Genomic DNA, 24,470 nt, shown 5'->3' with positions numbered 1-24,470 from the left:
AGAAGAAGGAAGGAAGGATGGATGAATCCTGAAGTTGGGGAATGGCAAAAAGGCAGAAAGACATAATAGAATTTTCCATAAATTAGAAAATATAGAAACATTGTAGTAAAACTAAAGAACATTAGGAAAAAGAAAAAATCTTAAGGTCAAGAAAGAAAAAGAAATTGTTACCTAAAAAGGAATGACAGACACCTTGGTAAGTCTTCTCACCCACTAACACAGAGAATGGAGGGAAATGGAAGGAATGGGGTAAGAGCATCAGTGTTCTAATGGACGATCTTTGCAACCTAGAATTCTATGCCTAGAAAAATTATAATTTAAGAGAAAGGGTGAGATAAACTTACTTTCAACCTACAAGAATTTAGAAATTTTACTACTCATAAATCCTTACTGTTTTGGAAAAAGAAAAGTGAACCTAGGAAGGAAGAATTAGATGTAAAAAGATATTGTAAGTAAAAGAAACACTAAAATAACTGTGGTAAATATAATTTAATGTTGAGCACAAATAAAAATAAAAAGAATAATAACCATTTAAAACAAAATGGAGTATTCTGAGGGAGGGTAAAGCAAGCTCAGATCCTTGTCTGAATTAAGAAAAGGATATAAGTAGGAATTAACTTAGACTTTGTTATAAAATTACATTTGTAAGGATAATGTAAGAATATCAGGAGAGTAGACCAGAAGACTAGAAATAGAACATCTAATTACAGTACTGGTAGAGGATAGTAAGGAAAATAAAGCAATCTTAATTAATTTGAGAAAGAAAAGAAAAAGAAGCAAAGAGAATTCATACAAATTGAAAATACAAACAAAAATGTCAGAAAGAAGCCAAGTATATTGTTAATCATTATTAATGCAAATGGATTTAATTAAAATACAAATACTTTGGAGTTCCCATTGTGGCTCATCAGGTTAAGGACCTAAAGTTGTCTCTTTGAGGATATGAGTTTGATTCTTGGCCTTTCTCAGTGGGTTAAAGATCCAGCATTGCTGCAGCTGCAGCGTAGGTTGCAGATGTGGCTCAGATCTGGTTGCCATGGCTGTGGCGTAGGCCCCAGCTGCAGCTCCAATTTGACCCCTAGCCTGGGAACTTCCATATGCCATAGGTGTGTCCATAAAAAGAAAGAAACAAACAAAAAACCCAAATAACTTGCAATTGGACCCAGTAACCAAAATTCGGGTAGACGCTGTGTAAGAGAGACGCAAGTCTAAAGCAATTATACAGAAAAATAAAGGGATGAAAAAACATACACCAAACAAATATTAACCAATAGAAAGCTGATATGAAAATTTTATTGTCAGGCAAAATGTAACAATTTAAGTTCTCTTGTTCTTTAAATTCTTACTGTGTATGATATGTTTATTACTCCAGCAAAGCTAATATAGAAATTGCTACCTAGAATTGGGGTCTTGCCAGACAAAAAAAATTGAAGAAAGAAAAGAACAACAGAAAAAGATATGATGTGGTCCTGATTTTAGCAGTGGACTGAAGTTGGAGGAGAAGGTTATTGGAGGCTGGAAAAATGGAGACCTCCCTTGTGCAGTGATAAAACATTTGGAAAACTATCATTTACAATGATTTGGAATACAGCTAATATATCTAATGAATTAGTAATTAAAATGAATCCAGATTTTTTTTAAAAAAAGGAAATAATTGAATGTTTAAACAAAAGCAGTAGCAATGGACAGTGTGACTTGTAACATATGCATATGTATGCTATGTGTCAATAATAACGTAAAGGCTGGGAAGGAGAAAATGAGATGACAGTTATAAGGTTCTTATACAGTCAAGAAGTGGTATAGTAATACTTGAAAGTAGGCTGTGATAAGTTAAAAATGTACACCAGAGTCCTAACACAACTACTAAAATAACAGAATTATAGCTGATAAACTTAGTCTGCTTGGGCTGTTGTGGTGAAATACTACAGTCTGGGCAGCATAAACAACACAGATTTTCTTACAGTCCTGGGGTCAGTGTCCATGATCAAGGTGCTAGCAAAGTCATTTTCTCGTGAGGACTCTTCTTAGCTTGCAGATGCTGCCTTCTCCCTGTGTCCTCAAAGGCCTTTCCTCTCTGCTCACATGGAGACAGCTCTGGTGTCCCTCCTACTCCCGCTAAGGACACTAATGCTACTGGCTTAGGGCCCCATCCTTATGACCTCATTTAACCCTAATTGCCTCCACCAAAGCTTTATTTTCAAATACAGTCATTCTGGCGGTTGAGGCATCTATAAGAATTTGGGAGGGACACAATTCAGTGTATAACATAAGCCAACAGAGGAGATAAAATGGAATCATAAAACATTCTCAGACAATCCAACAGAAGACAGAAAAGGAGGGAGAAAAGGAGTAGAAGAGAAAAATAGAAAACTAGCAGGAATATAGACTCAAGTCATATTTATAATTACAGTACATCTAAATGGTTGAATCGTCTCAATTCAGAGACAGGCTGTAAGATTGGATTAAAAAAACAAACAACTATATGCTGCCTACAAGAAATGCACTTTAAATAGGAATATACAAATAGTTTTTTAAATTCCCGTCCCAACACTATTCCAAAAAAATAGGTATATATATATATATAGAACAGCTATATTAATATCATCCAAAGTAGATTTCAGAGCAAAGAATATTAGTAAGAGTAAAGATGGATATTTCATAATGATAATCAAGAAGACCTAATAATCCTAAACTTTGATGTATATGATAACAGGACTCCAAAATACATGAAGCAAAAACTGATAAAACTGAAAGGAAAAATAGATAAATCAACAAATACAATTGGAAATTTTAATATCCCTCTTTCAGTAATTGATAGGATAAATAGAAAATCAGTAAGGATGTAGAAGACTTGAAAAACAATCAACCAGCTTAACCTAATGACTGGCCATCTATAGAAAACTCTACCTGATAATAACAGAATAAAGTGCCTATTGTGGGCCATAAAGTAAGTCTCAGTATATTTAAGGATTCAAGTCATACAAGTATGGGCTTCGTCCACAATGGAATTAAATTAGAAATAAACAACAGAAAGAGCTCTGGAAATTTTCCAGGTATTTGAGAACTAAACAACACATTTCTAAATAACCCACAGGTCAAAGTGGAAACCAAAAGCGAAATTAGTTGAATTGAATGAAAATAAAAATACAACATACCAAAGTTTGTAGAATGCCCCTAAAGAAAGGAAGATACCTAGTGCTGTGGGAGTTAGAGCAGTCAAAGTGGTGACTGTTGAGATCCACTGTGTGACCTTGGGATGGCACTGCTGAGTGACATGAAGGAGGAGCTCAATGGAGATGAGGTTAGAGGACCAAGGCCAGGATGCTTGGAGGCACTGCTCATAGGGAGAGGAAGTCACTCAAGATAATGATGGAGGTGTTCCCTGGTGGCCTGGCATTGTCACTGCTGTGGCTCTGGTCACTATTGTGGCCCGGGAACTTCTCCATGCCATGGGTACAACCAAAAACAGAAAAGAAAAGATAATGATGAAACTTGAAGTAGAAAGGAAAATCATCAGCCTAGAGCCAAAGTCACCAATGAAGGAAGGGCTTCTTGTCCCAACTTTGTTATCTTTGCAAATCATGTCTCTGAGCCTCTGTTTCCTCAATGTGTAAATAAGAGAGTTATGAATTCCCCCTCTCCCTATAGCTTTCAGTAGTCTCTTTGTATTTAATGTAGACATTTTACAAAAGCTTCTCCAGATGCTTTTTGGGAAGCAGCAAAGTATTAAGTGATAAGTGAACATGTAAACCTGTAATCTCTAAGGTCCATTCAAAGCCTAGCTTTCTGTAAGTCATATCATCTCTGAAATGGCACTCACAACCACACAGCAGTGGGAAGGGTATCCTCCAGTTACTGTGGACAGTCCAGAAAGGATGAACTCATTCAGGGCAAATGAGGGAAAAGGTGTTTCATGCCTCTGTTATGGCCTGAGCTAAAGTTCAGAAGCAGGAGCAACAGAGCCAAAATAAATAAATGGTGAAAAGTCCCCCATTGTTGGAAGTCGTAGGAGTGAACCCTGGGGCAGGTCAAATGAAATCAGGCTATGACGGGGTTGAGACTTACACTTCCCAAGCGGGAGAGTCTCCAAGGACCGAGACATCCACTGGAGGGGCAGTTTCCAGGGCTGCATTCATGGTTGTTGGGGTTCATAGGCTGCAGGACTACTGTTTATCAGAGAACGAGACCAAATAACCAGAATTTGCTGATAAAAACAAAGATATGAAAGCACATGCTAGTGATGTTGGATTCAAGACTTTACCGCTGATACGTGAACATCCAGAGGACAGGAATCTTCTAGAAGTTTGGGGTCTAGAAACAGGGATAGAAGAGATTTCATTCAGGATGAAGGAAGGCTAATAAAGCAAAAGAATAGTGGAAGTACTGACTGCCTTTTTTGGGTTAAAGTTGAGTTGATTCATATTCATCACTATTTAAATAGGTTTAGAAATTCAAGACTAGTCCTGTAGAGGCTAATTATCCCATCACTGTGACTCTTCCTGCAATTTTTATAGCTCCTGCCAGGAGACTGTTTGGAAAAGCAAATCAAAAAAAGTGGAAAAGCATCAAAAAAAAAAAAAAAAAGGTCTCCCTAGGAATGTAAAGTTTTAGAAAATCAGTACATGATTGTATAGTTAATTAGGCAGGTAGAGGGGTATTTCATACAAAGAAGGCCTTTTAATACTATAAACTTGTACATACCCTTATAAATTTTAAACTTGTGAATATTAAAATATGTAAAATGAAGCAAATTTGAGAAGAATGTGTTTTTTTTTACAGAAAATCTCAGTCATCATCTGTCACTCTTGGTGGTCCTGAATTGACTTCTTATGCTGATTTGCAGCTTTTCATCTTTTCTTTAAGGCAGTGACTGTAGGGAGGCTGGCTTGTACCAGCCACACTTGACTTTTCCAAGAATGCTGCAGCATGACCTGTGTGAGAACTCGCCCCTTCAGTCTGTTTCAACCTGTTCTGATCACTTGGGTTTCAGAGCAGCCAAGCACAGGCTGTGCTGTCAGCTGAGCTTTCCTACTTAGTTCCATGGTATTCCCTCGCTATCTGTCTTCTTTTGTCAAAGAGAGCTGGTTCTTTGATCCAAGATGCTTTTCAATTTACTTTTCTCTCCTGATCAGAATAGAAAAACAGGGAGATAGGAGTTCCCTTGTGGCCCAGTGGGTTAAGGATCCAGTTTTGTCCCTGCAGAGGCTTGGGTCTCTGCTGCGGTGCAGATTCAGTCCCTGGCCTAGAAACTTCACATGCCACAAGTATGGCCAAAAAAAAAGCAGCTATGTAGAATTTGAACATGCAAAAATGACTTTTCATGTAGAACAGTAAGAGCACAAGTATAGGGGGGAGGAGTGAAAAGATTAAAGTGAAGCATTTTGAAACATCAGGTTTGATTAAATAAAATTTATTTTTTAAAAAAGAAAAACATGGAGATAAAAAATTCCAAACTTTCCTTTTTTACCTTTGTAGTAGATATATCATCTCTATCAGTTAGGACTAGAAGGTTTAGCTACATGTAAAAGCATCCAGTGACTGGCTTTATAAGGGCAGAGAAGTTTATTTTTCTCTCACAATAACAGATGCCTGAACATAAGCAGCCTAGGACTGGTGGAGAAGATCCATGGAGTCGTCAGGTACTCAGTCTCCTTCTGTATTATTCCTCCACTGTTTGTAGAGTTTGGTGTAACTCGTAGTCCAAGATGGCAAGTGTGCCAGGGAGCAGATTGGGCAAAAGAAAAGCAGAGTCACTCCTCTCACAGGGAGACTAGTTGCAGTTAACACTAGGGCTTACGTCTCCTTGGCCAAAGCTTGATAATAAGGCTACTTTAGCCGCAGGGAGACCCAGAGAATGTAGACTTTTACTGGGCACCAAGGTACCCCCTCCCCCTCCAAAAATGAGTCTTTATTCCTGACAAATAAGGGCAGAATGGACTTTGGGAGGCACGTCGAAATCTTTGCCATACTGTCTCCTACTATCAGAAAAATGATGCGCGGCAATGCATTGGACATCTCTCCAAGCAATTCCCTCCTCCACCCTGGGTGCTTATTTCGTACAGAAGAATATTAATGTATAACAAAAGTATCCTTGAGACTCACAATTCCTAAATCCTTCCCTATCTCATAAAGAGATAAATATTCACCCCTGAATATTTAAAATATATTTTGAAACAGGTTAATTATTCAAGAATTATCAGGCATTTCCTCAAAATGGATGATAGCTCAATGAAAAGCCCCAAATTATAAGCCAATAAAAGGCTTTTCAAATCTATACCCTCCCTATTTCCAAAAAGACTTCAGAGTGTTTAGTCAAAACACTAAAAAATGTGAAATGTTAAAATTAAACCAAAGAAAGCTCCTAGGAAGGAGGCAGAGGTGTAGAAGTTTCAAAAATGCGATGAAGCGGAGTATAGTGCTTTCTGTTTATTTCAGCAAATTTAAACCAACAATTATTGAAATTCCTTTCTGTATAAGAAAAAAATTTTAACAACATAGCCTCCACTGTTAAGGCACTTTTGATCCAATGAAAGATGCAGGAATGTTGACAAATACCCAAGGCAAAGATGTGCTAGGAGTTCCCATCATGGCGCAGTAGTTAACTAATCCGACTAGGAACCATGAGGTTGCGGGTTTGATCCCTGCCCTTGCTCAGTGGGTTAAGGATCCAGCGTTGCCGTGGTGAACTGTGGTGTAGGTCGCAGACGCGACTCGGATCCCGAGTTGCTGTGGCTCTGGCGTAGGCCAGTGGCTACAGCTCCGATTTGACCCCTAGCCTGGGAACCTCCATATGCCGTGGGAGCGGCCCAAGAAATGGCAAAAAGACAAAAAAAAGGGGGGGTGGTGCTATAATAGAGGTACAAATAGCATTCTGCTAGAAAAGGAAGAAATTGTTTCTAATTGCTGATGCTGATGGCCTGGGTGGAGCTGCTCATGGAGGAGTTCGTGGATTAGGCTGCCTTTAAGCTGGGCTTGAAGGTGGGAAAGGACTTTCAGAAGATGGGAGGGATGTGCCCTGGAAGGGAAGGTAGAACCTGCTCAAACTGAGAAAAGGTCATCAGTAAAAGCCAGGGAAATGGGAAAGTATCAGGTACATTTGGGAACCAGCAAGTGTAGTTGTGGCTTGGAGCCCAGGGTCAGTCTTGGTAGCAGATGAGTTGCAAAGATTGAGGGGCTGGATCTGAAAGGCTGTAAATTATACACTCAAGGATTTGGACTAGTTCTCCAGGCATGAGAGGAACAGGAGAAGGAAGGTGAACACATTCATGTTTTAGGACCTCTATTTTCTCGGAAAGTAGTGAGCAAGTCTGTCTATCATTGATGAGAAGTTTGCTAGCTTTAAAAGAATGTAAAGGATTTTAAAGTGGATAGTATGATGAGGAATCAAAAAGGAATGAACAGGAGTTCCCGTCGTGGTGCAGCAGAAAAGAATCTGACTAGGAACCATGAGGTTGCAGGTTCGATACCTGGCCTTGCTCAGTGAGTTAAGGATCCAGCGTTGCCGTGAGCTGTGGTGTAGGTTGCAGATATGCTGCAGTGCGGCCCTAAAAAGCAAAAAAAAGAAAAAGAGGAATGAACAGGGGGTTTGTGAGCAATTTCAAAGTCCCTATTGAGGTGTTGGAAGTGAATTTGTCTTCAGGTTAGACAGCAGGAACAAAAAGGCAAAAATGTTAGGTTAAGTGACATTTTGGTTTTTGACACGTACAGGTATACCAGGGTGCATTTTTCTTAAACTGTGTGGATTGACATTTCAAGATGTGCCTTCTCTTAACACAGTGGGATGATTTTGAGTGTCCTCGAGGAAGGAACCAAGGAAGATGACATTGAATATCTGGGGAATGTGTTGTCAGGGGGTTGCAGAGAGCAAGAGCGAGTGAGACAGAGACAGCAGTGGTATTTGCTACTCTTAGTTAAGTTGTTAGGGGTAGTCACTTGTGGTCAGAGTAATGACATGTATGCATGTTGCCAAGAAGCTGGCTGACATTTGAAAAAAGTTCTTAAAGCAACACTGGATATTCTGGGGCATGCATGGTGACACTTAGAAGAGCAGAGAATTTTCCATCAAAAAATGTTTTAGCAAGAGAATTTTTTTTTTTTTTTTTTTTGCTTTTTAGGGCCAAACCCTCGGCATATGGAAGCTCTCAGGCTTGGGGTTGAATCGGAGCTACAGCTACCAGCCTACACCACAGCCACAGCAACACGGGATCCAAGTCGTGTCTGCAACCTACACTACAGCTCACAGCAACATCAGATCCCTAACCCACTGACTGAGGTCAAGGATGGAACCTGCATCCTCATGGATACTGGTTGAATTCGTGTCCACTGCACCACAACAGGAATTCCCTAGCAAGAGAAATTTAAATGGAAACTAAGAGGTGTTATCTCTGGAGTGGGAGGGAGACTTTTCCCTCAGTTCTTTCAGAAGGGCTCTGTAAAGAGAAATGTCAAAGATAAATGTGGAGATGTAAGCCCAGCAAATTGGGGGTGGGGGGCGAAAATGCCAGGAGCTGAGATTGGCTGGAGCAGCTCACCAGCCACTTGTTCACCCTGAGTCCTCAGCATCTCCATCCCATGATTCAGTGAAGCACAAGCTGTGAGTGGCAACACAAACTTAATGCTCAGGGATCCCCTTACATTTTTCATGTACCCAGTGCTCTCATCTAGAGATGAGTAAATAGGCCCAGAAAGATCCAGCAGCTTGGCCAAGATCACCGTCCATTTACAGGCAGAACTGGATGGCTGCCCAGACTCTTGTCTCTTTGCCCAATGCCCCTACCATCTGTGCCATGCTGTCACCTAGTGCCCTGAGGGCTGGAAGAATCCATCTGAGAGTGTCCAGGCCCTGAAGGCTGGGCGTGTTGCTCCTAGAAAAAGAGGCAGCCTAGGGAAGTGATCTGCAGCCTGCGGATGATGAGGATCCTAAAATGGTTTTAGAGGGTTTTAGGAAAAAATCTGCTTACCACCCTGTTTCCGGGATATTAAAATGCAGTGCAAACTGCTCTCCTGCATTTAGGCTTTCTATGCCTTTTGGGGACTAATAGATTTTCTTTCTGTAACACCTTGAGCCTCTCAGGGAAATAGGCTACAAAATTCCAAATCCTTTCCCAGTTAGGAAGAAAAACGTTGAATTGAAATGTTTCATTAATTGATGAGCATGACAATTGTTTTATGAACCCCTTTTCTACCAGCTCCCCATCTATCTCATTGAGGCTCAGGACCAGCTGCAGCCCTGCACACCCTCAGCCAGCAGCATGCTTTAAGGCTGAGTGCAAAGCAAAATTGAAGCCAGTGTAAATACTCTGCCCAGGAGTTCAGTGAGGGGCTGAATAAAGAATGGGATGTGACCACTGGCATTTTATAAGGAAACTGAAAGAAAAAAGCTAAATACACCTTAGGCTTTCCAGAGTCCTTTTAAAAGAAGGGAGAAAAATAGCGCAGCAGGTCAAAGATGTGTAAATTTTGATAGATTAGACCTTAAATTGTTTTAAATGTGAGATAAGAAATGAACCATACAAAGAAGTCTGTTTTATTTTCAATCACCTATTCAAGCCCATCTAGAAGAACAATATAAGCTGCCTGGGGAGCCAGGGCCAAGGTCTATCCCTAAAGTAGCTTATGGAACAATTCTGATTTTAAAGAATCTGTCCTGTGGTCAGAGCGTGTGTCCTGGGTTTTTTGTTTGTTTGGAGTTTATAAACTTACTATCATCGTATGGTTACTGTGAGTTTATGGAGAGCAACTGGTTGTTGACGAGTAGTTGAGAATCTTTGAATCACAATTATACACTTTTAGAGCTGACATGGATCTTGATCTTTTTTGATTACATATTTTACTGAAGTACAGTTGAGTCACAATGATGTGTTAATCTCTACCGTACGGCAAAGTAACACAGGCATAATACTTATAGATTCTTTTTCATATTCTTTTCCTTTATGGTTTATCACAGGATATTGAATACATATTGTTCCCTGTGCTATATGGTATATTGTTGTTTATCCATTGATGATCTTTTATTTAGTACTTGCTTTTTGTTGCATGGATGTGGCTTAGAAAGTTAAAGTTGCTTGTTCAAGTCACATGGCTGCTACATGAAGAGCTGGGAGTCTTACCCAGGATCACTCTTTTTGTTTGGTTGTTTTTGGCTGCACCTGAGGCATATAGAAGTTCCCAGGTCAGAGATGGAATCTGAGCCACAGATGCAACTTAAACCACAGCTGTGCCAATGCCGGTTCCTTAACCCACTGCACCGCAGTGGGAACTCCCAGGATCTTTCATTTTAGTCCAGAACTCTTTATACTGTGTCTGTCAGGATGCTGTGAAGGCCAATGTTCTGGTAGGTCAAGAGCTGCTCAGTGGGTGCCCTTTTACAAAATGCAGCCTTTGATGAGGGACTGGTTTATGTCTATCCAAAGTGACATTTAGAGGTTCACTGTCTCTGCCCTAACTGTATGTCAGTCACACCCTCACAGCAGAGCTTAGGCCCTGGGGATAATCTTAGTTGGTCTTTGCGTTGCTCTGGACTGAGCATCACCTCTTTTGCACAGTTACAAGCACTTCGGTTAGGTCTGGTCATAGCTTGTCCTCTGTCTTGATGCCGTGAAATACAAGCAGCTTTGGGTGTTGCAAGTGTTGTTTAATTGTCAGAATCCATGCATGCTTTGAGTTAGAAAACCCTTAGGATCCTTCGAATTTTACAGTCAGAATTTTGTTTTTAAGACTGTGCATGAGCCATGCCCGCTCTAGTTCAGTTCATTTAGTTGCAAGGTCAAGAGTGCGCTCAAGAGAGCACAAGGAAAAGGTGGGTGTTACCCAGAATCGATGACGGAGATGGACTCTCCGAGGAGCAGATTCCTAGTGGTCACCGTAGATCTGGACCTTGTGGTGCCGGCGTCTGGAGGACGGTCCTGGATCCAAGATGGTTGTAGGGACCTCACTTGTGGTCCCAGTTTAAGTTCCTCTCCCCGAGTCTGTTTTATGCTTTTCTCCATCGCTAGGTCAGTAGAGAGGTAGAGAGATACAGTCAAAGAGATATACATCTACAGCCTTTCCTCCCCTTATCACCGCTGCTGACTCCGGTTTCTGTTCCCACGTGACTTCTGCTTGCCTGTAGCCATTGTGACCCCTCTGACCTTTCTCCTTCTCATAAATTCTTGTACTGCCCTCAGGTCAGTGTGCCATTCTCTTGCCGTTTCCTAGTCCACATTTTTTAAAAGATGGAGTCTAATTGGCCCCCAGTCGTCCTTTTGCCCCAGGCCATGTCATCTGTTCCTTGTCAGCCTGTAGTGGTCTTGTCACCTGGGGATGCAGGATGGGATGGAGTTTGTGTCCTAGATGTTGCTGCCTCAGGTCTGCCCGCTCAGAGCTCTAAGCAGGGCAGCTTCTTGTAGAGGGGCCTGTGTCATGCCAGGCCATGTCCTTCATCTGCTTAATGTAATTAATACGTGGTCAAACCATCAGGGAGGCAGCTGGAAAAGCAGAATTTAGTAACAAAGAAGCTGTGGTTCAGATCTCAGCTCTGGGACTTAATAACTGCATGATGTTGAGGGTGTTATCAAAACTCTCAGAGCCTCAACCCCCATCTATAAAATGGATATTCGAGAGGATTAAATGAAAGAAAGCACGAAAGCATCCATTTCAAGGATGTTACCTCTCCAGGCCTCTCCAAAGCATAAAGCATTCTGTTTGTGTGATTTTGGCGGGGGGCGGGGGCGTACCCGTGGCATATGGAGGTTCCCAGGCTAAGGGTCGAATCGCAGCCACAGCTGCTGACCAACGCCACAGCCACAGCAACAGCAGATCCGAGTCACATCTGCGACCTACACCACAGTCCACAGCAATGCTGGATCCTTAACCCACTGAGCGAGGCCAGGGGTCAAACCCACAGCCTCATGGTTCCTAGTTGGATTTGTTTCTGCTGTGCCATGATGGGAACTCCCTGTTTGTGGTATTTTTGTGTATCCTCTCTAAGGTGAACATCACCTTCCAGAATGCAACTTGCACATCTGGGTTCAGATGATGACACCTTCATGGTCTGAATCTGCAGAAAGAGCCCAGGGAGATCAAGGTCGTTATACTTTGCACACAGCTGACCCCCAAACAACATTATTCCTAGAATATATTCCTAGTCAGAGACCATAGGGTTTGAGAGCTGGCACTCAGTCTTCTGACCCAAATCTCCTTTGCTCACAGCTGAAGACCAAAGGCTTAGAGCAGTTCCTTGGCTTCTTCAATGCCAGGGGTCCAACCAGAACAGAACTCATGCAGTTTCTACTGCTGTATAAGAAGTTACCTCAAAGCATAGCTACTTAAAACAATAAACCTTTATTATCTAAGACTTTCTGTGGATCTGGAATCCAAGAGTGACTGAGGTGGGTGGTTCTAGCTCAGGGTTTCTTTTGAGGTCCCGATCGAGATGTCATGAGCAGTCACTGAAGATCGGACTGGGGCTCACAGGCCTGCTTCCAGGAGAGCCCCCAGCATGGCTGTTGGCAGGAGGCCTCAGTTCCTCACATGTGGACCTCTCTGTGATGTGTCCTCATGCCGTGGTAGCTGGCTCACCCCATAGCCAGTGACCAAAGAGAGCAAGGAGGAAGCTGCTATGCTTTTTATCTCCTGGCTTCAGAAATCACACATCACTTCTACTATAATCTCTTCAGTAGAAACAGGTCACCAAGTCCCAGAAACACTCAGGTTGGGGGGAAATTGGGCTCCACCAACCACTGAAGGGTGGCGTATCAAAGAATTCGTGGGCATATTTTTAAAACACCACAGAAGGTTTCCTTTAACACGTTATTTTCTCTGCAAATGAGTTTCTATAAGAGACCAACCCTCCCCCTCCTCCCTACCAGCTATTTGATGAAAAGTTATTCTCATTGGGGAGTAATTTGTGAGAGTGCCCATTGTGGCTCAGCGGGTTAAGAATCCGAGAATGCGAGAGAGGATTAAGATGGCGGAATAGAAGGACTGGAGCTCAACTTCTCTCCTAAAAACAACAAAATTCACAACTAAAAGCTGAGAAATCCCCACCCAAATGGACCGGAAACCTTAAAAAAGATACCCTACTCCAGAAGAATAAGAGGAGGCCACATCAAGAGGAAGGAGGGGCGATTTCGCAATATAAACAACCCCATACCTCCCCGGTGGGAAGCTCCACAGACTGAAAACTAACTGGTTCACAGAGAGAGACTCACCTACAGGAGAGTTCTGAGCCCCACATCAAACCCTCACGTGTGGGGATCAGGCACTGGGAGAAAGAGCCCCTGGAGCATCTGGCATTGAAGGTCAGTGGGGCTTATGCACAGGAGCTCCACAGGACCAGGGGAAACGGAGACCCCATTCTTAAAAGGCGCACACAGACTTTCACATGCACTGGATCCCAGGGCAAAGCAAAGTCTCCATGGGAATCTGGGGTCAAACCTGACCGCAGTTCTTGGGGGACATCCTGGGAAAACCGGGGTGAATGTGGCTTGTTGTGAGGGAGGGACATAGAAGGCAGAACTCTAGGGAATATTCAGCAGCTGCCTTTCTCTGGAGGGGGCCATTTTGGGAAAAATCCGGTCCCATCTGTCAGTCAGTGCTGAGAAGCCCCAGGGCAAATGACAATCCAGGTGGGATCACAGCCCCACCCCTCAGTAAGCAGGCTGCCTAAAGACCCCTCAGGCACACAGCTGCCTCTAATCTCATCCAGAGACTAAGCCCCACCCACCAGAGGGATTAGAATCAGCTCCACCTACCAGTGGGCAGGCATCAGCCCCTCCCATCAGGAAGCCTACAGCAAGCCCCCATAGAGACTTCAGCCACAAGGGGGGCAGACAGCAGAAGTAAGAGAGGCTACAACTCTTTTATCTGTAAAAAGGTCACCACACCAAAAACCTATCAAAATGAAAAGACAGAGGACTATAACTCAGATGAGGGAGAAAGGAAAAAACCCAGAAAATCAGCTAAGCAATGAGATTCTTAGCCTCCAGGAAAAAGACTTTAGATTGTTGATGCTGAAGATAATGCAAGACATTGGGAATAAACTGGAGGCAAAGATGGATAACTTACAGGAAACACTGAGCAAAGAGATACAAGATATAAACCTTAAACAAGAAGACATGCAGAATACAATAACTTAAATAAAAAATTCACTAGAAGCAACCAACAGCAGAATACAGGAGGTAGAAGTGAGGTGGACAGATTGGTGGAAATTACGGATGCGGAACAGAAAAGAGAAAAAAGACTGAAAACAAATGAAGAGAGTCTCAGAGAACTCTGGGACAATGTTAAACGCACCAACATCCGTATTATACGGGTGCCAGAAGGAGAAGAGAGAGAGAAGGGGACAGAAAAAATATTCCAAGAGATAATAGCCGAAAACTTTCCTAACATGGGAAAGGAACCACTCACTCAAATCCAGGAAGCACAAGAGTACCATATAAAATAAACCCAAGGAGGCATACACCAAGACACATATTAATCAAACTGACCAAAATTAAAGACAAAGAGAAAATCTTGAAAGCAGCTAGGGAAAAGAAACAAGTAACATACAAGGGAACCCCAATAAGGTTATTGGCAGATTTTTCAGCAGAAACTCTGCAGGCCGGAAGAGAGTGGTATGATATACTTAATGTGATGAAAGGAAAAAACCTCCAACCAAGATTACTCTACCCAGCAAGGCTCTCATCCAGATTTGAAGGAGAAATCAAAACCTTCACAGATAAGCAAAAATTGAGAGAATTCAGCAACACTAAACCAGCCTTACAACAAATACTAAAGAACTTCTATAGGCAGAAAAGAAAAGACAGCAACAGGAAACAAAAATGCCACAAATGACAAGGCTCACCAGTAAAGGTATATCTACAGTAAAGATACAAAATCATCCATGCACGATTATACCACCAAAATCAGAAATCATGAGAAGAGGTGGGTAAAAATACAGGACACTTGCAATTAAGAAAACAAGAACTTAAAACAATCTCGTGTACATTTAGACTCATATCAAAACATCAGAATAACTGCAAACCAAAAATCTACAATTGATACACAAACAAGGAATCTCTGAAGAAGAAATATATCTCATAGTAAATAAGTGCATAATCCACCATGAAGGGGGTCATTTGACATCATTCTTGGAATGCTGAAATCTTCTTACATCTGATTCTGATTTCCTCTCCATCAAAGAATTTATGATAATTATAATTAAATAATACAACTGTACAATTTTTTAAAAAAAAAGCAAAAAAAAAAAAAACAGAAAAAAAAAGAATCTGAGAATGCAGGTTCAATCCCTGGCCTTGTTGAGTGGAGTTAAGGATCTGGCATTACCACAAGCTGCAGCGTAGGTCACAGATGTACTCCAGTGATGCTATGGCTGTGGTGTAGGCCAGCAGCTGCAGCTCCAATTCCACCGCTAGCCTGGGAACTTCCATATGCCATAGATGTGGCTCTAAAAAGAAAAAAAAGTAATTTGTGGAAGAGAAATGAATATATGAAGATACCTTCTCCGGAAAGTATTTAAAAAAACCTCTGTTGCAAACAGGAAAGAAAAACAAGGAGAGAAATGTATAGGAAAAAACACTGAAGGGGCAAAAACAGAAGCCCACGTACATTAGACTGGACTTCTGATGGGCAGAGCTCTCTCTCCATTCAGGAAACACCCTGTGAACAGCGGCTGTGTAAAGCATGTCCAGGGGCTGGAGTTTGAAGGTACCAAGCCTCTAGGGACCTAGATTCCAGTTGCAACGCATGACCCATGTGTATAAATAGCCCGTCTGTAAGTACAAGGACGCATGTGTTAAATACCATCATCAAGCTACCTATACTGTGCACTGGCAGCCTGTAAGACAGAAGCAGTTCTGAGGAAGAGGGGTTTGGGAAATCCTTGCAGAAAGACATACAAACCACTAGATACCCCACCGCCTCCACCCCAACCCCCACCCCAGACTTCCCACACCTATTCCTTTGCTTTCTTTTTCTCTTTGGTGCTTATGGCTGACATTCTCACATGCTGCTGATTTTGCCTATCTTGTTTCCTGCCTGCCTCCCCTACAAGACTGCAAACTCCACGAGGGCAAAAGTGGTCTTTTTTGGTCAGGGCTGAATCCCCAGTCTCTCAAGGAGTAGCTGGCACATTGTCAGCACTCATTCAGTATTTGTTGAATGAATCAATTGGATAATTAATCAGGACACAAGGAAATTGAGCTCAGCCATAATGGAGCAGAGGGGCTTGGCAGGTGTGCGCTAGAGGGCGGGGTGTTCCAGGCAGGTGGAACCAGGGTGGATGCTCAGGGCCTGGCCATCCACGTGTAGGCTGCTGTGGCAAAGGGAAGGCTGAGGAATTTCTTGCTAAGAGTTCCCATTGGGGCTCAGGGTTAAGGAACCTGACTAGAATGCATAAGGATGTGGGTCCTGTCCCTGGCCTCGCTCAGTGAGTTAAAGATCCAGCATTGCCATGAGCTGTGGTATAGGTTGCAGATGTGGCTCAGATCCTGCATTGCTGTGGCTGTGGCATAGGCCGGCAGCTACAACTCCAATTGGACCCCTGGCCTGGGAAATTCTATATACCCTAAAAAAAACAACAGGAAAATAATACACAATGTTAGAAAGGCCCCTGTAATTCCTGTATTACCTAACATTTGATTAACTGCACATTCACCAATAATTCTGACTCTTTTACTATAGCAACAAGCATTTCATTCCTCATTTTCTCTTTCTGGTACAGGAAGGGTAAAACTCTAAATGTTGGTGTCTTTTATGTTCTTCTCCCTTGGCCAGTGGTGCCTAAGGTCAACAGGAGGCCTGGGAAACTCAGTGGCATTTGTGGCACTTGTGACACAGGAGCTTTATGCCTAGGGAATGAATCAGGAATTTCTTGCTCTAATTTTCAGCTTCCCGTATGTGTAGGGGGCCTTTCTTTTCTCAAACTTCATGTGCTGAGATTTAAAAAAAAAAAGTCCACCTTGCAGCTGCCAGCGGCTGCTTTGTAGAAGTGTGGGAACCTCACACAGAGATACAGAGCTGTTCCTAGAAGCCCGGCAGGACCTCTCTTTCCTGTCCTTTGCCAGAAAAGAAGCAGCCCCCAGGGTTGGGTTCCTGTATCCTCTTCCCAGAGCTGGGGCAGGAGGCTGGACCCTGCCTGCTCTGAGGAAACTTGCCCCCTGGTCTGGGATGTGTGGTTTAATCTCTATTCAGCCTTCATTGTTAAGGGGTGGGGGTGGGGGTCTGGGCCGAGACTCCATGCCACACCCACCCTGATGGAGCTTCTCCAAGGCCCTGAGAGTCCAGCCCTCTGTAAGGGAATATAATTTTAGATAAAGAGGGCAACCTCTTAACTCTGGGAAATCTCTTAAGGTCAGAACACAGCCCCGCCCATACCTGACTTCTGGCTGTGAAGGTGGAGGCAGCAGAGGAGACCTTTGTCCTAAATTGTCTCCTTTGTCTCATATTCTCCTTCAGGCAAACTGGAGAGGCCAGCTAAAGACTGCAGAGTGTGCTTTGTCATGGGAACTGGCCTGCAGCCCAGCAGAAAGCTCTTATCAGCCACTCATTTACTTCCACTTAAAAAAAAAGTTCTAGGAATTCCTGTCATGGCACAGTGGTTAACGAATCCGACTAAGAACCCTGAGGTTAAGGGTTCGATCCCTGCCCTTGCTCAGTGGGTTAAGGATCCGGCATGGCCCTGAGCTGTGGTGTAGGTCGCAGACGTGGCTCAGATCCTACGTTGCTGTGGCTGTGGCGTAGGCCAGAGGCTACAGCTCCGATTCGACCCCTAGCCTGGGAACCTCCATATGCCGCAGGAGCGGCCCAAAAAATGGCAAAAAGACAAAAAAAAAAAAAAAAAAAAGAAAAAGAAAAGAAAAAGTTCTATCACGTCTCAAAGAGATACTGGTACACCCCTGCTCACAGCAGCCTTACTCACAATAGCCAAAATGTGGAAGCAACCTGCATCCATCAACAGATGAATGAATACACAAAATGTGGTGTGTGTGTGTGTGTGTGTGTGTGTGTGTGTGTGTGTGTGTGTGTGTGTATGAATATTATTTGGCCCTGAACAAGGAAAGGTGTTCTGATACATGCTCCAACACAGATGAGCCTTGAGGACACTATGCTAAGTGAAATAAGCTTACATGTGGTACCTAGACTAGGCAAAATCAGAGAAAGAAAGTAAAATGTTGGCTGCCTGGAACTGGAAGGAGGAAAAACTGGGGAGTTACTATAATGGGTACAGAGGTTCAGTTTTACAAGACAAAGAATTATAGAGATGAATGGTGGTGATGGTTACATGGTATGAATGTATTTCCTATCACCAAACTGTATACTTTAAAAAAGTTAAGATTGGAAATTTTGTCATGTATATTTTACCACAATTAAAAAATTGGAAAAAAGGGACTTTAAAAAATAGATCCTAAGATATTTAAGATTTAATACCAGTTTCAAAAGAAGAAAGACCCTGTTCTTGTTGTCCTTTTCATTGGCAGCGCAGTGTCACCGCATCAAACTGCCTAGTTGCCAGGCAGTGGTGAATTTAAGCAGTGACTTCACCTGGACTCCAGTATAAAGGAGGGTTGTTGTGGGGGAGGAGTGTGGAGGGTGAGTGCCTCCAGGAAAATGCAAAATCACTACATCCCCTTCACAAAGGAAATTTTGTACACTCATGGTGGGGGAGGGGGTGTCCTGGAGACAAAAGCTCCCCGGTCTGGATCCATGTTAGACACAGCTAAAGGGAGGGAGGGAGCGTCTCGAAGCATCCCTCAGTGGTCTCAGAGCCTAATGAAGGCTTTCTTGGGGAGACAGGGAGCCGGTGGAGGAGAGTGGTGGAAACGCAGTTCAGGAAGGTCTTGGCAGGGGGATGGAGCTGCGAGAATGTGGAGTACATCCTTGCCCACGTATGCGGGGGGAGATGTGTCTGTGGGCCTGGGACAGGCATCTGGGGATTGCATTCTATCCTGGCTGTAAATCCAGAGGCCAGGTGTACTTAATACATACGTGTTGAATGAATGAGTAACTGAGGTCAGCCTCAAAGGAGAAGCATTTCTACCTTTAAGTCTACCTTAGACTAACTACTTTGGTTTCTTTAGACACCAAGTTGGTGCGAAGGTGATCAAGACTATTTAGAAGTGGAAACACAGAGAGGGGTACCTTTTTGTACCTGGTCGGGGTGGGGAGAGGTGACTGTGTCTGGATTGGAATTCAGTGTGGGGAGCGGGGCCTGTGGGTGTTCATGGGGACTCCCCTGCTTTGATGCTGAGTACGAGTTTGCTCTCCCACTTGTATACCAAAGTTTTTAGCTCAAGCAGGGGACTCCAACCATTGCAGTAATTAAGAGCTCATCCTCCTCCCTGTGTACGAAAATTGGGGGCTGGGAGCCCTCCCACAGGTGCCATTGCCAAGTTTTCTATAACTTGCCCAAATGCCAACCCAGTTTGCATCTTTTCCTCAGGATGTGAACATACCTGCTCTCCCCCTCGGTGCTGCTCTAGGAGCCCTTTCTAGGATGATGTGTGCTCCTGGGTGCCATCAGCTTTCTCACTAAGTCCTCCCCTCACTTCCGTTGTTGTTCCGTCCAGGATGTATTTGATGTCCAGCTGGCCCGTTCAAGCTGCTAAACTCCTAATCATAGGGAAGAAAGGCTTGTAAAATTTTTAAAGATGTCTAAATTGGTTTTTCCTCTGCTTTCTCAAAAACTATATGGATGGTTGCTCTCAACCTATATTTGGGGCAGCTGATTTGTATTTAAAGGAGAATAAAATTCCCATCTCTCCCCAGATCTTGGAGGGTCTGTGATCTTGCTTTTGCCTTCCGCCATAGCTGTTAAATCTTACTCTAGCCCAGATGTTCTAAATGGACTTAATACTCTTCCTTACTGTTTGTCCCCAGCTCCTGCGACTATCAGCAGGACGTCAAAAGTGTCCAATTCTGCTGAATCGTGACTGCTCAGAGTCCCTCAGCAGGACGGTGGGACAAGAGGGCATATGGGGGAATGTCCCAAGTGCCAGAGATCTTCTACACGACACTGTGCCTATCACTGCAATACTGAATTGTGCAGCTAAACATGTCTTAGGAGGGCAGACTTCGTGTTAACTGTCCTTGCCACACACACACAACTGTGTTGAATAATGGGTTGTGGGGAGGAGTGCCTGGAAGTGAGTGAGAGGCTTTGGTGATGCTCCCAGGGTTCTTTGCTGGGGTCTGGGCGCTGATTACACAGATTCGTTCAGTTTGAGAATATTCTTTGAGCTGATAGATGCACTTTATATTGTTAAAAGTTTTAAGATAAAATGAATAATTTCTCTCTCTAAAGAAAAGAGACTGTTGGAATTCCCTGGTGGTGCAGTGGGTTAAGGACCTGGCACTGTCTCTGCAGTGGCTGGGGTTGCTGCTATGGCACAGGTTTGATCCCTGGCCTGGGAACTTCCACATGCTGTGAATACAGTGAAGGAAGGAAGGAAGGAAGGAAAGAAAGAGAAAGGAAGGAAGGCAGATAATAATGACAATAGTAGTAATAACAGGAATAGCCATTAATTGGATGTCAGGTGCTTCACATGCATTATAATCTTTAATCAAAATAATAACTTAATATCAGTACCTCAATATTTCTGATGAGGGAACTAAAGCTTAGACAGGCCTTGTATCTTCAACATTTCCAAGGAAACATAGCAAGTCAGTAGAACCTGGATTCAGACCCAGACTGCTGGGTTCAAAATCCAGTCTCTAAACCACCATGCTGTCCTCCAGTGAACTCCTAGCTACCAGGTCCCTCACCCACCCACCCCTGCCCCACTATCACCACTACCAACTGAAACCTACGTTTTGGGTTATATACTGACATATTTTGGAATGAGGAAAAAAAACCCAAGAAGCTGAAACTTATGAAGAAATATGCTATGACAGGGCACACACTCACCACCCTTTTGGCTGGTACCAAACACAGAGTTCTGGGATGCCCCATCGCCAAAACACCATGGAATCGGAGAAAATTGCTAAAACTGAGAGGGCACTGAGAGGAGTTTCCACTGTGGCGTAATGGAATCGGCAGCTTTTTTACAGTGCCGGGGGTTCAATCACCAGCCCAGCACAGTGCATTAAAGGATCTGGCCTTGTCACAGCTGTGGCATAGTTCTCAACAGTGGCTCATATCCCTGTCCCAGAAACTCCATATGCCATCAGGTGGCAAAGAGGAAAAAAGGGGAAAAAAAAGGAGGAGGAGAAGGAGAGGGAGAGGAAGAGAAGAAGAAAGTACTCTAAAAATGACTACTCCAGAACTAAGCCAATACAATAAGTTGTCTAATATATCCATATACACAGGCCACCTAAACCAAAGCCTCTGTCCTTCTGACTGCTGGGGTATCAGGCACAATGGACAGACTTGTTCATCCTGTGGAGGGCAAAGCCCCCTGCACAAACCGCTGCCAAAGAACGTGAGAGGCGTGAGCTGTGCTCACCCCTCCACAGTGGGGAAGACGAGTCTGCAGCAGGAGGGGCAGCTCCCGGCTGGAGGGTCACCCACTAACAGCAGTCCAGAGGCAGACATGACCAGGATTTAACCTGGGCACCAGCAAGAGACCAAGCAGAGAAAAATCTCTGGACAGGTAATAGACGTTGGGTTGGACAAGTGAATGGGAGGATTATGAGGGGTTGGAGAGGATGAAGCTGGTAGGATTTGAAGGGGCAGACACGGCAGAGTCAAGGTGAATCTGAAATAATAAAAGCGTGATGATGAGGCTGGAGCATGGCAGAGAAGAGACATGAGGAGACACCCACAGAAGTGCAACAGGGGTGGTGAGGGCTGAATTGGCGAAAAGCTGTCCAAGACAAGATTTTTCATAACCTGGCAGGTCCAGGAGACAAATTACACAGAAGGGATGGAGAAGAGAGTCACCAGTGACTGCAGTTTTATCCAAGAAGGTTTTGGCATTTGGATGGGAAGGTAGTTGTGATGGGTTGAAGGGTAGAGGAGGGAGCAGAGAGGGAGTGGGATAGGGAGGAGGAAGAGGACAAGTGTACATGTGATAGAAACACACTCTGGCCTGAAAACCAGCAAGACTGGGCTCTGACACTGTTTTTGTGATCATGTCATGTAACTTGTCCTGGTCTCTGCTTTCTTATTAGGGATTTCATCCAGGAGACATTCATTGAGTGCCAACTGTGTGCCAGGCACTAAGCCACCATCCACCTGGTGTTTCCCACATGTGCCCCATCCGTCCTGTACAAGCAAGCCAAGTGTGGGCTTTCCTTTAGTCTGTCCTAGCTTTTGCTTCCCTCTAGTGGCCACTTCAGGTCATTACAGGTGTGCTTTTGCTCTTCTGTTCCCAGACCACTGCTTTGAACTGAAAGTTGAGGTAAGACAGAGCTGGAGTCTCAGATCACGCAGAGGTGGCAGGGAGTACTTAGTAAGCGGTGTCCAGAGGGCACTCTCTGATGAATGGTAACCAGACAGGGAGGCAGTGATGAGGAAGATAGAGTGTCATGAACCAGACAGCAGACATGGGTGGCCGTCAATCCCAGAACAAAACCATCAACAGCAGGAGATAGAAGCAGAAAATCCCACTAGGACTCACCCAGTGGTTGGTGAACCCGGGCAAGTAAGGACTGTGGGATTCCAGCTTCACACCAAAGTGGGGAGGATAGGACCAGAGATAAGGGGAAATCCTAATGGCCATTCAGTGATGATAAAGACTCAACAGCTCTTAGGGAAGCTGCTGTAAGGCTCCAGGAACTCTTTCTATCGCTGCTGCCCTCTCCTTGCTGGGCACATGTCCTGCATCATTCATCTGCAGAGCCAGCATCTTCTTCAGCTCCCACCGCCAGGGTGGGGCCAGCGTGGTTGGAGGCAACCTGGTGGTAATGGGGCTGGGCGGGCCAGCATAGAAAAGAGGCGGGTGCTCTGGGATCCCCCCCATGGGCAGGTAAGCAGGAGTGATGTTTTTGTCCACTGTCCTAGCCTAGAGAGGGGCCGAGGCGAACAGTAGAAACAGCTCAGAGCAGACACAAGCATGGCAATGTCTACAGGGCAGTGATGGAGGAGCAGGTCACCTCTGACGGACCCGATCCTCATGCCTGGACCAGCACCTCACCTTTTCCCTCTCGTCACACTCAGCTGCTTGTGTGATGTGTGTTCCCCAGTAGACAGTAAGCTCGGTGAGGGCAGGTCTTCTGCCTTGCTGCTCTGTCCCCTGTGCCCTGCGCCCCACGCAGTGGCTGCCTGGAGAGTGAGCGAATAAGCATGGATGAGATAACTGCATTCCTAAGACTTGGAGTCCTGCCTTTATGATTTGCTGTCACGTGACCCTGAGCCAGTCATTCCCCCTCATTGAGCCTCCATTTCCCTATCTGTAAAATCAGGGATCTGTGAGGATCAGATAATGTCTGTGAAAGTGTTTTATACATGGTAAAGGGCCATACAAATGTGAATTATTATCTTATTCAGCTCAAAAATGAGAAATTACCAAGATGTCCCCCAGCATCTCTTTTGGTCCAGGAGACAGTCACTGTGGGTGTTTGCTCTCTGAGTCAAAGCATTTAGAATGTGCTTCTTCTGAACATGAATTCACCTCCAGCTCACCAGTGGCAGGCTGGCCCCCTTGCTGAGATGGGCCCCTCTCTCGGGGGGTGAGCAGATAACCCCTGAACTCCACCCACGCCCTCTTCCTAATTCTGCCCTGGCAGACGCGTTGCCTGCACTCAGATTACCCAGAAATAATCAGGCTGACTGGTGTCTCCCGTCAACCTGGGGGAGGGGGTAGGCTCTTTCCAGGGATTATTCTGCCTGGAAATCACACAAGTTTCTATGTGTGAATGGACACCTCCACCTCCACCCTGTCACTGCAGTGTGAATGTGTTATCCACCCTGATTTGGCAAAGAGTTCTAAGAAATCCCTTCCTGGCTTGAAGTCCATCTGTTACATCTCCAGGAGGCCTGGTGTAGGAAGAGGAGTGAAGTTCACATCCATGGCCCCACAAAGGAAAACTGTAGCCCAAATCACAGCCTAAGCCTTTTAACCTGGGCTTGGGAATATATGATTGCTTTTAATTTGTTTTTCCAACCTACCAGTTTCTTTCAATATGTGTCATTAAGGATGCTTTAAAAATGGATTTCTATTCCCTGCATACAAAGCATCAATACGGAAAGCATGTCTCTGGTACATGGCAAGTTACAATTGTTGGATAAAGAGGTAACATTCACTGAACATGTAATGCATGTCAGTATTACCTGTGTTGACTCGTGTAATCCTTGCCGTAACTCTATTTGGTGGGAGTTAGTAATATCCCTATTTTATAGATGAGGAAAGTGAGCCAAAGCCAAGCTAATTAACTTGCCTGTTAATTAGGTAGTAATGGTGGAGACAGATTCAAACCTAGCAGTCTGACTGTAGGCCCAGCGACCCACGTGGGAAATGGTGACTCAGGTGCGAATAACTGAGGTTTGATAGCATTTTGCATTTTTGTGAAATCCTCTCTGGTGCTCGCCCAGATTTCCCCTGAAGTTTAAC

General features: G+C 44.0%; 1 protein-coding gene and 1 long non-coding RNA gene across 32 annotated transcripts in view; one reads left to right on the top strand and one right to left on the bottom strand.

Moving 5' to 3' along the window:
- KALRN (kalirin RhoGEF kinase) overlaps positions 1–24,470 on the top strand; it is a 695,174-nt gene that overhangs the window by 501,047 nt on the left and 169,657 nt on the right. The gene's annotated exons all lie outside the window — the stretch shown is intronic.
- LOC106505780 (uncharacterized) lies at positions 9,801–17,477 on the bottom strand. The gene is made up of 2 exons (XR_001300510.3): positions 17,356–17,477; positions 9,801–10,990 (listed from the first exon to the last, which is right to left on the bottom strand). It is a non-coding gene; the product is annotated as an uncharacterized LOC106505780 (long non-coding RNA).

The sequence above is a fragment of the Sus scrofa genome, chromosome 13 (genome assembly GCF_054392235.1).
Source record: "Sus scrofa isolate SSC_HxYL_T2T_F1_AM1 chromosome 13, Sscrofa_HxYL_maternal_Yorkshire_Landrace_v2.0, whole genome shotgun sequence".
Lineage (NCBI taxonomy): Eukaryota > Metazoa > Chordata > Mammalia > Artiodactyla > Suidae > Sus > Sus scrofa.
The sequence above is the reverse complement of the archived record's forward strand: the minus strand, read 5'-3'. Positions and strand labels throughout refer to the sequence as shown.